This window comes from Sorex fumeus, unplaced genomic scaffold, assembly GCF_029834395.1.
Source record: "Sorex fumeus unplaced genomic scaffold, SorFum_2.1 ptg000234l, whole genome shotgun sequence".
NCBI lineage: Eukaryota > Metazoa > Chordata > Mammalia > Eulipotyphla > Soricidae > Sorex > Sorex fumeus.
This window is the reverse complement of record NW_026606291.1, coordinates 43,188-56,394: the sequence shown is the minus strand read 5'-3', so window position 1 is coordinate 56,394 and position 13,207 is coordinate 43,188.

Sequence of the window (13,207 nt, the reverse complement as noted above, 5' to 3'; positions counted from 1 at the left end):
GGGACGGTGCCAGGCGCCTGGTTCTCCCGGGTGCAGCCACTCTGGCTGCCCTGGACACTGCAGTCAGCTGCCCAGCAAGGTTCCCAGTCCACCTGTGCTCCAGGCCACGGCTCCCCGCGTCGGAGCGAGGGGATTCCTCTGGCTCCCACCACGTGCTTCTCCGCTCCACAGCCCGACTGCTCTCAGGGATGCTAGGACTTGCCACAAACGAGCTGGACATGAGTGTCTCTCACGCCCCCCTCGCTGCTTTGTTTCTTCTTCTTCTTCTTCCCTTTTAAAATAGGAAACAGAATTTTCCCTGTTCTCGGTGTTGCTATGATTTCCTCCTGTCTCTATAGCAACACGGAGTGTCTACGAAGATGGTCCCTGCAATCTCCCGGGAACTGCTCCAAGATTCGCTTCCCTGGGTCCTGGCGTCTGGCTCCGTGGCAAAGTGCACCCGTTGGCACCCTGCCACCACTGTACCAGTCATTTGTGGCTCTGTCTCTGGGACCCCCAGAGAGAGAGAGAGAGCCACGTGGGTTTGAGCCCTGTGATATTTTTTAATTAAAAAATTACTTTTATTATTTTTTTCATTGATTGAGGTTCTGTGTTGACAATGATGTGATGATTTGTCCTGTGCATAATTCCAACGCCACACCCCTCCCTGCACCCAGTTCCCTCTCTCAATCCCCCATGCCCCTCCCTTGCACCCCCCAACTGTTGTGTGGCCCCGTTCTTCCCTTGTGTTACCTCTCGCTGTGTGAGAAAGACCGTTCCGTATCCGTCCCCTTAATGCTGACTAACTTACTCTGCATCTTCTCCCTGCGTCCATCCCTGCGTCTGCAAATTGTACGCTGTTGTTCCTTCTTAGAGCTGTGTGCTGTTCCATCGTGTATACACACCCCAGCTTCTTGATGCATTTGCCTATAACTGTCCCACCTAGATTCAAAGGGTGCATGATCCCCCACCCCAGACCCCCACCCTCCATGTCGTACCAGCAACAGCAAACCAAGAGGAAATGGGGACCCCGAGCAGACTCAGCGCCTCCCTGGGGTGTGATTCAAGTCACTGAGACCAGCCTCGCGAGAGCGACTCACGCGATTTCCATCGTGTTGGGTGGCGGGGGTCCCATTCTGCGGCCACCACAGCCTCCTCCGGTCCACACACAGTGCGAGAAACGGGCACTGAGCACCTGACCCGGGGTGGGGAGGGGCTGCAGCTGTTAGCGCAGTCCCCTCCCGTGACACCCAGACACCCCAGCCAGCGGGACACACATGAGCCTCTCGCCCCTAAATCTCTTGTCCCCACCGTGTTCCCCGCGTGAGTGGACTTCGAAGGCTCTCCCCGGTCTCACGCCCGTCAGATCTTTGGTCCTGAGCCCCCCTGATCCGGGTCTGGTTCTAGTCCCCAAAACAGACCACCAGATCTTCCCAGGGGCTCCCCGAGACTTCCCTCCCTGCTCCCTGCTCTGCACTGAGAGGCCAATCTCTCTAAATGGGATGGACACGGCTTGATCGGGTTGACCAGCTTCAGACCCTCACCCCAAAGCTCCCACCGTGGACACAGGTGGAAACCCCCCTCCTCTCTCCCGCCACTGCCCGGAGCCCTGGGATGTTTCTCCTTGAGCTGTTTCCCTTTCCACTTCTCACCCCCTGGCCCGGGCCCAGAGGCTCCTTCTCGAACCCTGCTCCCAGATGCCATCCTCTGCCTGGCGCTGCCTCACCTGCAAAGGGACCCTCCCTCCCCGTCAGGTCTCGCCTTGCCTCCTCCAGGAAGTCACCTGGGTTGGCACCTGCTTTGTCTCCCTGAGCAGCCTGTGCTCCCCTCACACCCAGCACCTGTCAACCCCCTCTAGGGCCAGAAGGATGGCACAGAGGGCGGGGTGCTTGCCTCGCATGCAGCCAACCTGGGTTCAGCCCCCGGCACCCCCTATGGTCCCGCCAGGAGTGATTCCTGAGTGCAGAGCCAGGAGTAAGTCCTGAGCATCACTGGAGGTGGCCCAAACCCCTCCAAAAAAAAAAAACCCAAGGTGGAACCAGCCCTGCTCCCTACCCTGACAAGGCCCCGGGTTGCCACCCACAAAGGCCTCCTTCCGGCTCCTGAATGACCATGATCCCAGAGGCACACAAACCAATCCCAGAACCCAGGGGCTTATAGCAGTAATCCCTCTAGGCTTATTACTAAAATATCAAAAATCCAAAATTGTGTGGCCGCTATTGCGTTGACCAGCTTCAGACCCTCACCCCAAAGCTCCCACCGTGGACACAGGTGGAAACCCCCCTCCCCTCTCCCGCCACTGCCCAGAGCCCTGGGATGTTTCTCCTTGAGCTGTTTCCCTTTCCACTTCTCACCCCCTGGCCCGGGCCCAGAGGCTCCTTCTCAAACCCATATGCTCTTCATAATCAGCAATAGAAAACGAATTATCTAATGATGCCTTTTTGGCAGGTCTGAATGTTGGGGAAAATTCCAAATAATAATGGTGGGTCTTTTGTCGTAATATTGAATGCGATCTATGTAGAGAGAGAGAGAGAGAGAGAGTAAAGTGGAAATCTGCCACACAGGCGGGGGATGGTGGTTGGGGGTGGTTGGGAGTGGGGGTATACTGGGGGTATTCTTGGTGGTGGGAAATGTTCACTGGTGAAGGGATGGGTGTTTGATTATTGTATGACTGACCGGGACTTAAACTGAAAGGCTTTGTGACTGTTCTCACGGTGATTCGATAAATAAAACAAAAAATAAAATCCTCCAAACCCACCCAAACTGCCCCTTTCCCGGTGAGCCCCACTCACCTTGACCGGCTCTCGGCTAGGTGCTCTACCTGCTGTCACCATGGCCAGTGTGGGGACCCTGAATGTTTGAGCTGCAAAAGTGACCAGTTCCTGATGACCCCAGCTCACCCCATTGCTCACACATCCGCGTCCACCGAGGAAGCTCGCTGTGTCCCTGGCATGCCCCCCATGATCCACAGTGCCCACCGTTGCAATGGAAGAAACTTTGGGACATAAACTTCCACCACTGGCAGGATGGAAGCTTCCAGAATAGGAATAAAAGACCCAAAGCATTTATGAAAAAAATGGCAGGGGAAGCCTTGGAGGTGGGGGGAGGTATTCCCTGGGTGTGAGGGTCCGTGTTAGGATGGGTGGGACAGGGTCCTGCGGAGGGGACCTTGGAGGGGCCTCACCTGTTCTCCCGGGGTGAGTCTAGGCCCCCAAAGGTGAAGTGAGAGGCACCCCAGCGGCCAACCGTGTCCTCTGGGATGGAGGCATGATTTGTGGGAATTGCACTAGGAGTGGTTTCCAGGCTCTGGGTCAGCCCTGACCCAGGCTGAGCCGTCTGTGGGAGGCCCCATCAACTTCGAAAGGGAATGATTGTCTTCGCAAAGGACACAGAGAGGTGCTTCTCCTGGAGGGAAGGGCGAGAGCCTGCCCCGCGCCATCTGGGAGCATCTGGAGAGTCGGAGGGAGAGGGAGAGGCAGACCCACCTCATCTTCCTCCTGGTGGGGTACAGAGAAGCAGTCGGGAAGTAAAACACAGCCAACAGCAGCACAGATGTGAGAGCTGGTCTTCACGGGAAGCTGGCCCCGGGGCCACGGGCTACGTGCACAGGAGGGACTCTGGGCTAGCAGTGTGTGGGGGGTGCATACCCTGTGTGTGGGAGGGGGGCTGGGAGGGTTGGGGCATGAAACCCAGTTACTAATAATATTGTCCTCTCTGCCCCCTCTGCAGTGCTCAGGACTCACTCCAGGCTCTGTGCTCAGGGCTTACTCCTGGCTCTATGCTCAGGGCTCACTCCTGACTCTGTGCTCAGGGATGATTCCTGGCTCTGTGCTCAGGGCTCACTCCTGCTCTGTGCTCAGGGCTCACTCCCAGCTCTGTGCTCAGGGCTCACTCCAAACTCTGTGCTCAGGGCTGACTCCCTGTTCTGTGCTCAGGGCTCACTCTCGGCTCTGTGCTCAGGGATGACTCCCAGCTCTGTGCTCAGGGCTCACTCCCGGCTCTGTGCTCAGGGCTCACTCTTGGCTCTGTGCTCAGGGATGACTCCTGGCTGTGTGCTCAGGGCTCACTCCCAGCTCTGTGCTCAGGGATGACTCCCGGCTCTGTGCTCAGGGCTCATTCCCAACTCTGTGCTCAGGGCTCACTCCCAGCTCTGTGCTCAGGGATGACTCCTGGCTCTGTGCTCAGGGCTCATTTCAGGCTCTTGGCTCAGGGCTTACTCCTGACTCTATGCTCAGGGACCACTCCCAGTGGTGCTAGGGTGGCCATAGGGGATGCCAGGGATCAAATCCGGGTGAACTGCATGCAAAGCAAGGACTTTCCCTGCTATACTATCTGTCCCAGGCCCTGGGTTCTTGTCTTTCCCTCCCTTTCCCTCCCCTCCCCAGTCCTTCCCTCTCCTTCCCTCCCTGGAAAGTGACCTTCAGGGACAAGGGGAGATTCTGTGGCCCGCTGGGCTCCACCCAAGAAGCACCCGTGCCTCTGGAGGCCGAGGAAAGTCGGCTGCCCCAGCCCCCGGCCAGCTGCCAGAGTATTTTCTGCCCTTTACTGCCCAGAAAGTGCCCCCGAGCGTTCCTTGAAGAGCCCCTGGGACTCCTGGGACAGGAAGGGTGAGTTTTGGGGTCCCTCCCCACCCCCGCTGCCTCTCCCGCCTCCACTGTCCCACCCCAGCTCCCTTCCCGATCTAACAAACGAAAGAACCACACAGGGCAGCTTCCCTCCTGGTCCTAAGTCTGCACCCCAACCGGCTCTCCTCTGCGGCAAGGAGCAAAGTTGAGGGGTTGAGGCTGGGGCCGACAGTCCTCGACGAACCCACCTTTCTTCATGGGGTCCGGCCAGGAAGACGGTCGCACGGGATGGTGGGGCAGCTGTTCCGACCTGGCCTCTCCACCCCCCACTCACCGGGACCAGCCAGGAAGAAGACACGTGGCCTCGGACAGTCGGGCCTCGGGAGTCAGGCTGGGCTACTTCTAGCATGTTCTGTTCGTGAGGGAGTTGAGAGTGGGCTTCCTGTTTTCCGGGGAGGGGCCAAGGGGCTTCTGTGAGCACTGGGGCATTTGGGGGCAGAGGGAAGGCCTCCCCCTTCTCTCCTGAGGTCCAGGAGCCCCCCAGCAGATGATGGAGGAGACTGGGGGAGGTTCCAGGTGGCCAGTCAGTCCTCGGGAGCCTGAGCCCAGGGCAGTAGAACTCACACATGGTCCCCACGTCTGGCCTGTGTCTTTCTGTGCCCCTGGGGAAGACCCAGGAGGATGTTTCCTGTCCTGGGCAGGTGCGACCTGATAGAAACCACAGGATAAAGGGGTCTGGGTGCCCTCCTGGACGCTGAGTCTTTGTCCCCTGCAGCAGGTGACCGCTGTGGGCGGGACAGCTCGTGACGCTTTCAAGGGGACACGCTTTCAAGCTGGTGTCACATTCTGCAGCCCCCTGGGATTCCTGAGGGACGAGATTGCCCACAGGGAGACCCCAGAAATGGGCTGAGGGCAGGAGGCCCCCTGCATCGACTGCTCTCGTTCCAAAGAAATGGTTCGAGGGGTGACGCACACGCCACTGAGCACAAGTGGCTCCTTCCTGGGGGTGTCCAGAGAGTCTCCTGCGACTTCTGAGCCGGGTGCAGGCTGGAACGCAGGTCCCGGTTCCAGTCATTTTGTTCTTAAGAGTTTGACCCCTGCTCCACTTCCTTAATTTTCTGGATTTCTTTCTTTCTTTCTTTCTTTCTTTCTTTCTTTCTTTCTTTCTTTCTTTCTTTCCTTCCTTCCTTCCTTCCTTCCTTCCTTCCTTCCTTTCCTTCCTTCCTTTCTTTCTTTTTGGGTCATACCCGGCGATGCACAGGGGTTCCTCCTGGCTCTTCACTCAAGAATTACTCCTGGAGGTGCTCAGGGGACCATATGGGATGCTGAGAATCGAACCCAGGTCAGCCGCGTGCAAGGCAAACGCCCTACCCGCTGTGCTGTCGCTCCAGCCCTGGCTTTATTTTTTAAATTGATATTTATAGAGAGAGAGAGTCAGGGTTAATTCATGAAGCCACCAGAGGGCAAGAAGCCCCCCTCGAAGCACCGGCCATCACAGTGTTGGCGGGGTCAGGGCGGGGGACAGGGAAGGCGTCCGGGCGAGCAGGAGTGTCTTTGCTATGCCCTGTGGAGTGCGGTGCCCTCTGAGCCCGACCCCATCCTCTGGCACCCACCCTCCCCAGACATCGCTATCAAGGAGGGGCCGGCCAAGGCTTTCCTTCGGAAGCGACTCCTCGGCGTCCATCAGGTCTGTGACACTTCATTCTGTCTTGTGGCCAAGCCCTGCTGGGCAGGACAGGGGCACCCATGGGCGGGAAGGGGTTTCTGCGGGCCGGCAGAACCTTGGGGTTTTGTCCCATCCTGGCCGGCACTGCAGATCAGGGCCTGCAGTCAGTCCGGCACAGTGCAGGCTAGGGGACGTTGGTGGCTTCGCTGGCCACTCCAGTCCACTGACGGGGGCCCAGCTGAACGTGACCCCCGTGCGCTGCCCGACTGCTTGGAGACCCCGTTTCCCCGAGTGGGCGCGGGAAGGACCCATGTGTTTCTGCCTGTTAGACTGAGCCTGTTTTCCAAGGGGGTCTGAGTGATCTTTCTGGAAAGGGGGTGGGTCATCCGATCAGTCTGGGGGACTCTGCTGCAGCCACGGGGCTGACTGCCCTTGGTTCCAGGGTGCTCGTCTGGGCTCCAGACAGACACCATGGTTTGTGGACCCAGGTGGGCCTACAGACCAGGAGGCCCGGCTATCCAGGGACCCCAGGTGGGGGCCTCAGGCGTGGGACCACAGTGCTGGGGGTCGGGACAGGGAAAGGGCCAGAGGTTGATGAGCAGATGAGTGGGCCTCAGAAAGACCCCCACAGAGTTGTGAGGAAGGCACTAGAACCTTCTGGAAGCCTCTGGAAAACTTTGGAAAGTCGACAGATGCCTGGGTGTGGCACCTCCAGGGTTTTAGGGAACTCTGCCCCCACCACCACACACACATGCGCACACACACACACACACACACACACACACACACACACACACACACACACAGGCCTCCTTCTGCTCCTAAGATCATCTGGTGTTTGCTCCAGGATGAAAGAGAAGGGCCAGAGGAAAGGGGAGACGGCAGAGTGGGGGCAGGACGCGGAGAGCCAGCGACAGGCGGGCTGCAGGCAGGGGGGACTCCAGGAGGCCCCAACCATTGCCTGTTGCGCCCAGGTCAGGTCAAAATGGGCAGAGGGACAGCGGCAGAGGCCTGGCCTGACCCCAGCACCTGGTCCACAGCACGGTCCGTGTGGTCCTGGTGGCCCCGGTGCCACTGGGACTGGGCCACACCACGTCCCTGGGTCCCTGCATCCAGGCCAGTGGGTGGGGGCGGGGCGGGGGGAGTGGCCTTCAGTCCCTGGGCTGCCCCTCCTCCCTGGCTCCTGCCAATCTGTCCCGAAAGCCCCCTCCTGGGATGTGCCCAGCAGCCGAGAGCAGAACACCCCCAGAAACGGACCCCATTGCTCCAAGGGCTTCCTCTCACCTCGAATATGCTCCTCTTCCAGGAGAGTGCCCCCTCTTCCAGGAAGGCTGCAGGCTGAGTCCCAGGGGCTGCCCCCATGTGGGACCCGGGGGTGGCCTTGACTCTGGCCTTTGTCCTGCAGGACAAATGCCGACCAGCTCAGGGCACTGACCCTTCTGCCCGAGCCACCTAGGCCATGAGCCTTGTCCACTGAGGCTTGTCCCAGGGGCTCCTACAGCATAAGGTCATCCGTGCCTAGGGGCGCCCAGACACTCAGAGCCCACCCCCTCCCCACCCCCGCTAAGTTAACAGCAGAGACTGTGAGCCCCAGAATCCCGGGGAAAGACCCCCAACTCAAAGCCTGGAGAGGCTCTGCAGGGATCAGCCAGTGGAGGACCGCCTCAGGCCCCCACTGTACCCTGGGAAGTGTGGCAGGTGGGAAGTGTGGCACGTGATTCCCCACAAACACCCGTGGACAGAGCATCTCCGACTCCTTACGGCCTGAAATCTCAACCTCCATCTGCAGATTCTGGTCAGGCCGGGGGTTAACTCAGGACTCAGAACCCGCTCCCCCACCCCCTCCCCACCCCCGCTAAGTTAACAGCAGAGACTGTGAGCCCCAGAATCCCGGGGGAAAGACCCCCAACTCAAAGCCTGGAGAGGCTCTGCAGGGATCAACCAGTGGAGGACCGCCTCAGGCCCCCACTGTACCCTGGGAAGTGTGGCGCGTGGGAAGTGTGGCACGTGATTCCCCACAAACACCCGTGGACAGAGCATCTCCGACTCGTTACGGCCCGAAATCTCAACCTCCATCTGCAGATTCCGGCCAGGCCGGGGGTTAACTCAGGACTCAGAACCTGCCCCCCCACCCCCACCCCCACCCCCAGAACTGCTGCTCAGGAGGGAATTCATCAAGTACTTCTTTAGCCGTCCACAGTACCCCAGCCCGCCCCCCTACCCCCCGTTGGGTGGAATTGATGCAAAGTTTCCGAGACAAGCCCACGATTGCGGCTGTCAGCAAACAATGCCATATTTCTTTTCTTCTCCTCAATTCGAGGGATCCGTCCCGGTAAGAGGGCAATTTGTCTGTCAGGCAGGCAAAACAGGGGCCGCTCCCAGCCCTCATTAAACTGACAGCCACGTTATTAGCAGAACACGAAGCCGGCCCGCCATGAAGCTCGCCACTGTTTCAGGGCGAGCGCCGGGCAGGTATTTTCAGTAATTAATTTGATAAATATATTAATTATGAATTGAGTTGACAGTACAATCAGATTGTCAGCCTTCCAGACAGCCTCTTGTGATAAAGCTCCGTGATGAAGTGGTTGGATTTCAGGCCTGTCATCCCGAGGGGCAGCCCTTATCACCGTCCGCCATTCACTCTGTAATTTCCTGCGGATTGTAATTAAATGGTCGCTTTCTGATTGGAAGTGACTCCCCAAACTTAATCTCTCTTTCTCTCCACGCACCGTGGAGGAGGGGCACAAAGGAGCCCTTTGTTTCGCGGGATGACGCTTCCTGTGAAGAAGGGGGTTCGGGCCTGCCCCCTCTTTTTAGGGCGTCGCTCTGGTTCCTGGAGGCACCCACAGGAGACCCCCGTCCCACCCCCAGACCCGGACCTGAGGGGAGAGCTTGGTGGGGGCAAAGCCAGAGGCGACGGGCTGCTCCCACCCCTGCTCTCTTCTCTGGCTCTGCCACTCAGGGCAGGTCCCCCCTAAAGGATCCGGCCCCCTCTGACCCCAGTCCGAAATGCCCGGGTCCTGCACGAGGGAACCTCTGACTTCTCTGCCCTTTGCCGTCCTGGGAAGGGGAGCAGGGGAGGGGAGGGGAGGGCCGGGGAGGTGACATGAGCCAAGAGCCAGCTGTATTTCTGCAGGACAGGAGGACAGGTCATTCAGAGAGTCCCTTGCCAGCACTTTTTTTCCCCCTCTCCTTTTGATGAAATTAATTATGAACACTGCCCGGGGTCATTTGACTCCGGAGATACATGTCAAGATAAAATATTTCAGAAACACTTATATTTAATAATTTAATATGGTGGTTCGCATTTGGGTGCAACAAAGGGAATTATTGGTAATTGCGAGTCTTAAAGAGGCAGCGGGAAGCCCAGTGGGGTGGGGGAGGGGCGGAGGGGTGGGTGCAGGGGCTCCCACAGAGTTTTACGATCCAGGAAAACCCGAAGTGGGGGGGTCAGAGGGAGCCTCAATGTCAGTGAGGGCCTTAGAGCACTATCGTCGGGGTCAGCAGAGCAAGGGACACAGCAGCACAGGCCTGTGCCCGCCTCGCACCCGGGAGGAACGGCAGAGGGGCCTCACTGCGTCAGCCGGGCTTACCGCTCGGACTCGGGGTAGACGCTGCCTTCCTTGGCTGGCTGCGTGGAGGCGGCCTCTTGGCTCTCTGCCGGGTGCTCGGAGGAGCCTGAGATTGGATATTGCGAAAACTCAAACGCTCCTGCATGCGGCAAGAGAGTGGCCCGTCCCGCAGAGAGGCTGTGGGCGCCCAGAAAGTTAGGTAACCCAGTCAGAGTCCCCCCCTAGAGGGCCAGCTTTATCTGTGGGCTCTCCCCACCCCCCTCACAAGACAGCTGGCTGACCCTGTCCTGGTTCAGGGTCCCACTAGGGGAGCAGACTTGGGTCCACTCTGGAGAAGAGACTGTCACCTGGGTCCCTCTGCGGCCAGTCAGTGATGCCCTGTGCCAACCCGGGATGGCTCTTGTCACTTCAAAGCTGCGTCCGAGAGATGGGGACTTGGGGGCAGGGGTCCCCCAGCCTAGGCAGCTGTGGTTGAGTCACCCCCTTCCTGGAGCTCGGGGACATCCCCAGACCCTCCACCCTCTGTTCCAGAGGGGAGTTTGTGAATCCGATGCCCGCACTCCCCCTCACCCTGCCAGCCCCTCATGCCCTATTTCTTCTGCGGTCTGGCAGGAAAATGTCGCTGTCTTAGCCCTGGAAGGGCAGCGTGACACTTCCCTGTGGCCTTACAGTTAGACAGGCTGGAGGACTTGCTCGGCCAGGGAGGAAGGAGCAGGTAGTGCTTGTGGGAATGGGGGGGGGGGGTGTAGAAGGGGCAGAGAAAGGGGGTGGGTCCATCCCTACCACCACCACCACCACGGGCACCTCCAGGCAAAGCCAGCCCGGCTTCCCTGGAGCCAAGGAGTCGGACCCAGCTGGGGTTTCCATGTGCCCCTCACTGGGCTCTCCTCACTCCTACGCTTCTCCCGTGAGCATCACTGCAGCTCGTCCTGGGAACTTCTCCCATGCCCCCTCTTGGCCCCCTCCTGCTCTGGGCAGCCTCCCCTCCCCCCGGACTGGCTTCCTGGCCTCCCTGGAGCTGTCCTGTAAGCACCCGTCCCCCAGCCAAGGCCGCAGGACGCCTCCCGGCCAGGCGGTGCTAACAGCTTCTCTGCATCCTCCGTCCTCCCCAGCTGGGAGTACCTACAGAGTCAGCTCCCAGTAACTGCACACAGGAAGCAAGAGTGAGTTAACGGGTCCCGGATCCCACATTCAGGGCCGTGGTGTGTGGACTGCTGGCTCCCAATCACAACAGCACACGTTAGGTCCTGGGATTGGGCCCTGTGGCTCTGGGTGGGCCACGCCGCCAAAGCCCACTGTTCCCCTCAGAATCTAGGCCCATGCTTTGTCCCCAAGAGCCGCCAGGAGACGGTTCTGCTCAACCAGATGGTGGCTGGAAGGAACACAGGCGCCCACCAGCAGCAGGGGAAGCTGGCCAGGGGGTCTCCTTCCCGCCAGAGCCTGGGTTTCCTCCCCTTCCCAGGAGCTGTGGGAGAGAACAGACACCACAGCCTCTCGGGAGAAGCCCCCCACAGTCCGCGGCCAAAGAGGCACAGACGTGAGGGGCTGAGCTCCGTGTTCTGCCTGCTGGCACGTCCTGGAAGACTGGGCTCATCTCACACGCACCCCATGGTGAGCGAACGGGAGAGAGACCCCAGCAGCCAAGGTCCTTGGCACTTGCCCTCCCAAGTTGAGGGGTGTCTGTCAGGGGTCCCTGCCTCGGGTGAGCGTCCGGCCGGGAGATCCCCAGGCCCGGTGTGTCTCAGGGAAGCAAAACCCGCACACCGGAGGTGCCAGGACCCTCGGGAGCTGGCCCCGACGACCCCGGGGGGAGCTCACCTGGAACAGTCTCCAGCTTCCTGCCCTCAGCACCCCGTGGTGGACCCACAGCACCCTCTGGAATGCCCCCCGCTCCCCTCCCCTCAGTTTTAAAACCAAACAAGAAAATGACTTCAACCTCGGAATCCCTTGCTACCCGTGTCTCGTTCATGAGTGGACACACAGGTTTCCCTCCGAGTTCTTGAGGAGGGCCCTGGCCCTGCACTTTTAATTAATTAATTAATTAATTAATTTTGCTTTTTGGGGGCTGGAGCGATAGCACAGCGGGTAGGGCGTTCGCCTTACAAGCGGCCAACATGGCCAACTTCCCCCGCCCCTCTCGGAGAGCCTGACAAGCTACCGAGAGTATTCGATATGCCAAACACAGTAACAACAAAGTCTCCAATGGAGACGTTACTGGGCCCGCTTGAGCAAATCGACGATCAACGGGAGGGCCTTACCTTTACCTTACCTGCTTTTTGGGTCACACCCAGCGATGCACAGGGGCCACTCCTGGCTCTGCACTCAGAAACTACTCCTGGCAGTGCTCAGGGGTTATTCCTGGCTCTTCACTCAGGAATTACTCCTGGCGGTGCTCAGGGGACCATGTGGGATGCTGGGAATCGAGCCCAGGTCCGCCCAGTACAAGGCAAACGCCCTACCCATTGTGCTATATCGCTCCCGGCCCCTCTTCCACTTTTTAAAGGGAAGCTTAGGCAAGGGGGAGCAGGCTTTCTCCTTTGTAGGACCTACTTGAATCTATATGTTAAAACGCTCCCATTACATTTCAAAGAGGCGCCCTGATTGCTCTTAGTGGGGGGAAAAAGTGAGACCAAAGACCGGGCTTTGTCTGCAGCCGGGCCTCCTCCCGGAACTGTTCTCATCAGAGTCATTTATTAAATCCCGTGCGCGCGGCGCGCCCTAAGCTTCTTTATTTCACACCAGAAGCGACTGGTAAGTGGACACAAATTGATTTTGGAGAGGACCCTAAGTGCTAATCCTTCGTAGGTGCCCGGGAAAGAAAATACACCTATTGGAGGGAATTTTCAACTTGGGTTTGAACTTGCTGCCGCCTCTCGGGGAGCCCGAGTGGAGCCCACGGTGCTTTTGTGCGGCCGACGACAGGAGGAATGAGAAATATGCGTGCGCTTTGATGTCCATCCCGTGGGCGGGGGAGGGGCGCGGGCCCCCCGGGAGCGAGCAGGCAGACAGTTGACACGGCGGGTTTCATCCCTCCTCGGGCTCCTAGCGCGGGTGCTTGAACATAAACGGCCCCCGTGGAGAAGGTGTGCGGTGCCCGGCTGTGTCTGTTGAGCCCGGGGTCCCCGTCGTTGCCAGCTCAAGGGGGTCCGGCTGCAGCTCTGCCCGCGGGAGAAGGGGCCGCGTGTGGGGGGAGGAAGGAAGATGACTTCACTGACTCTTGTTCTCTTGGCCTTTCTGCCGGGCTCTTGGCCATGGGCCTCATCCTCACAGGGAAAGGAGCTTCAGGGGCCATATTACTTGCTCCCTGGGTCCTAGGGGGCTTCTCCATCGGTGGCCCTAGATGCCAAAGATGCCACATGAGGCTGGACCGGGACTGGACTCATTGAATTGAATCGAATTTTTAATTGGAGACCACCCTTGGCCGT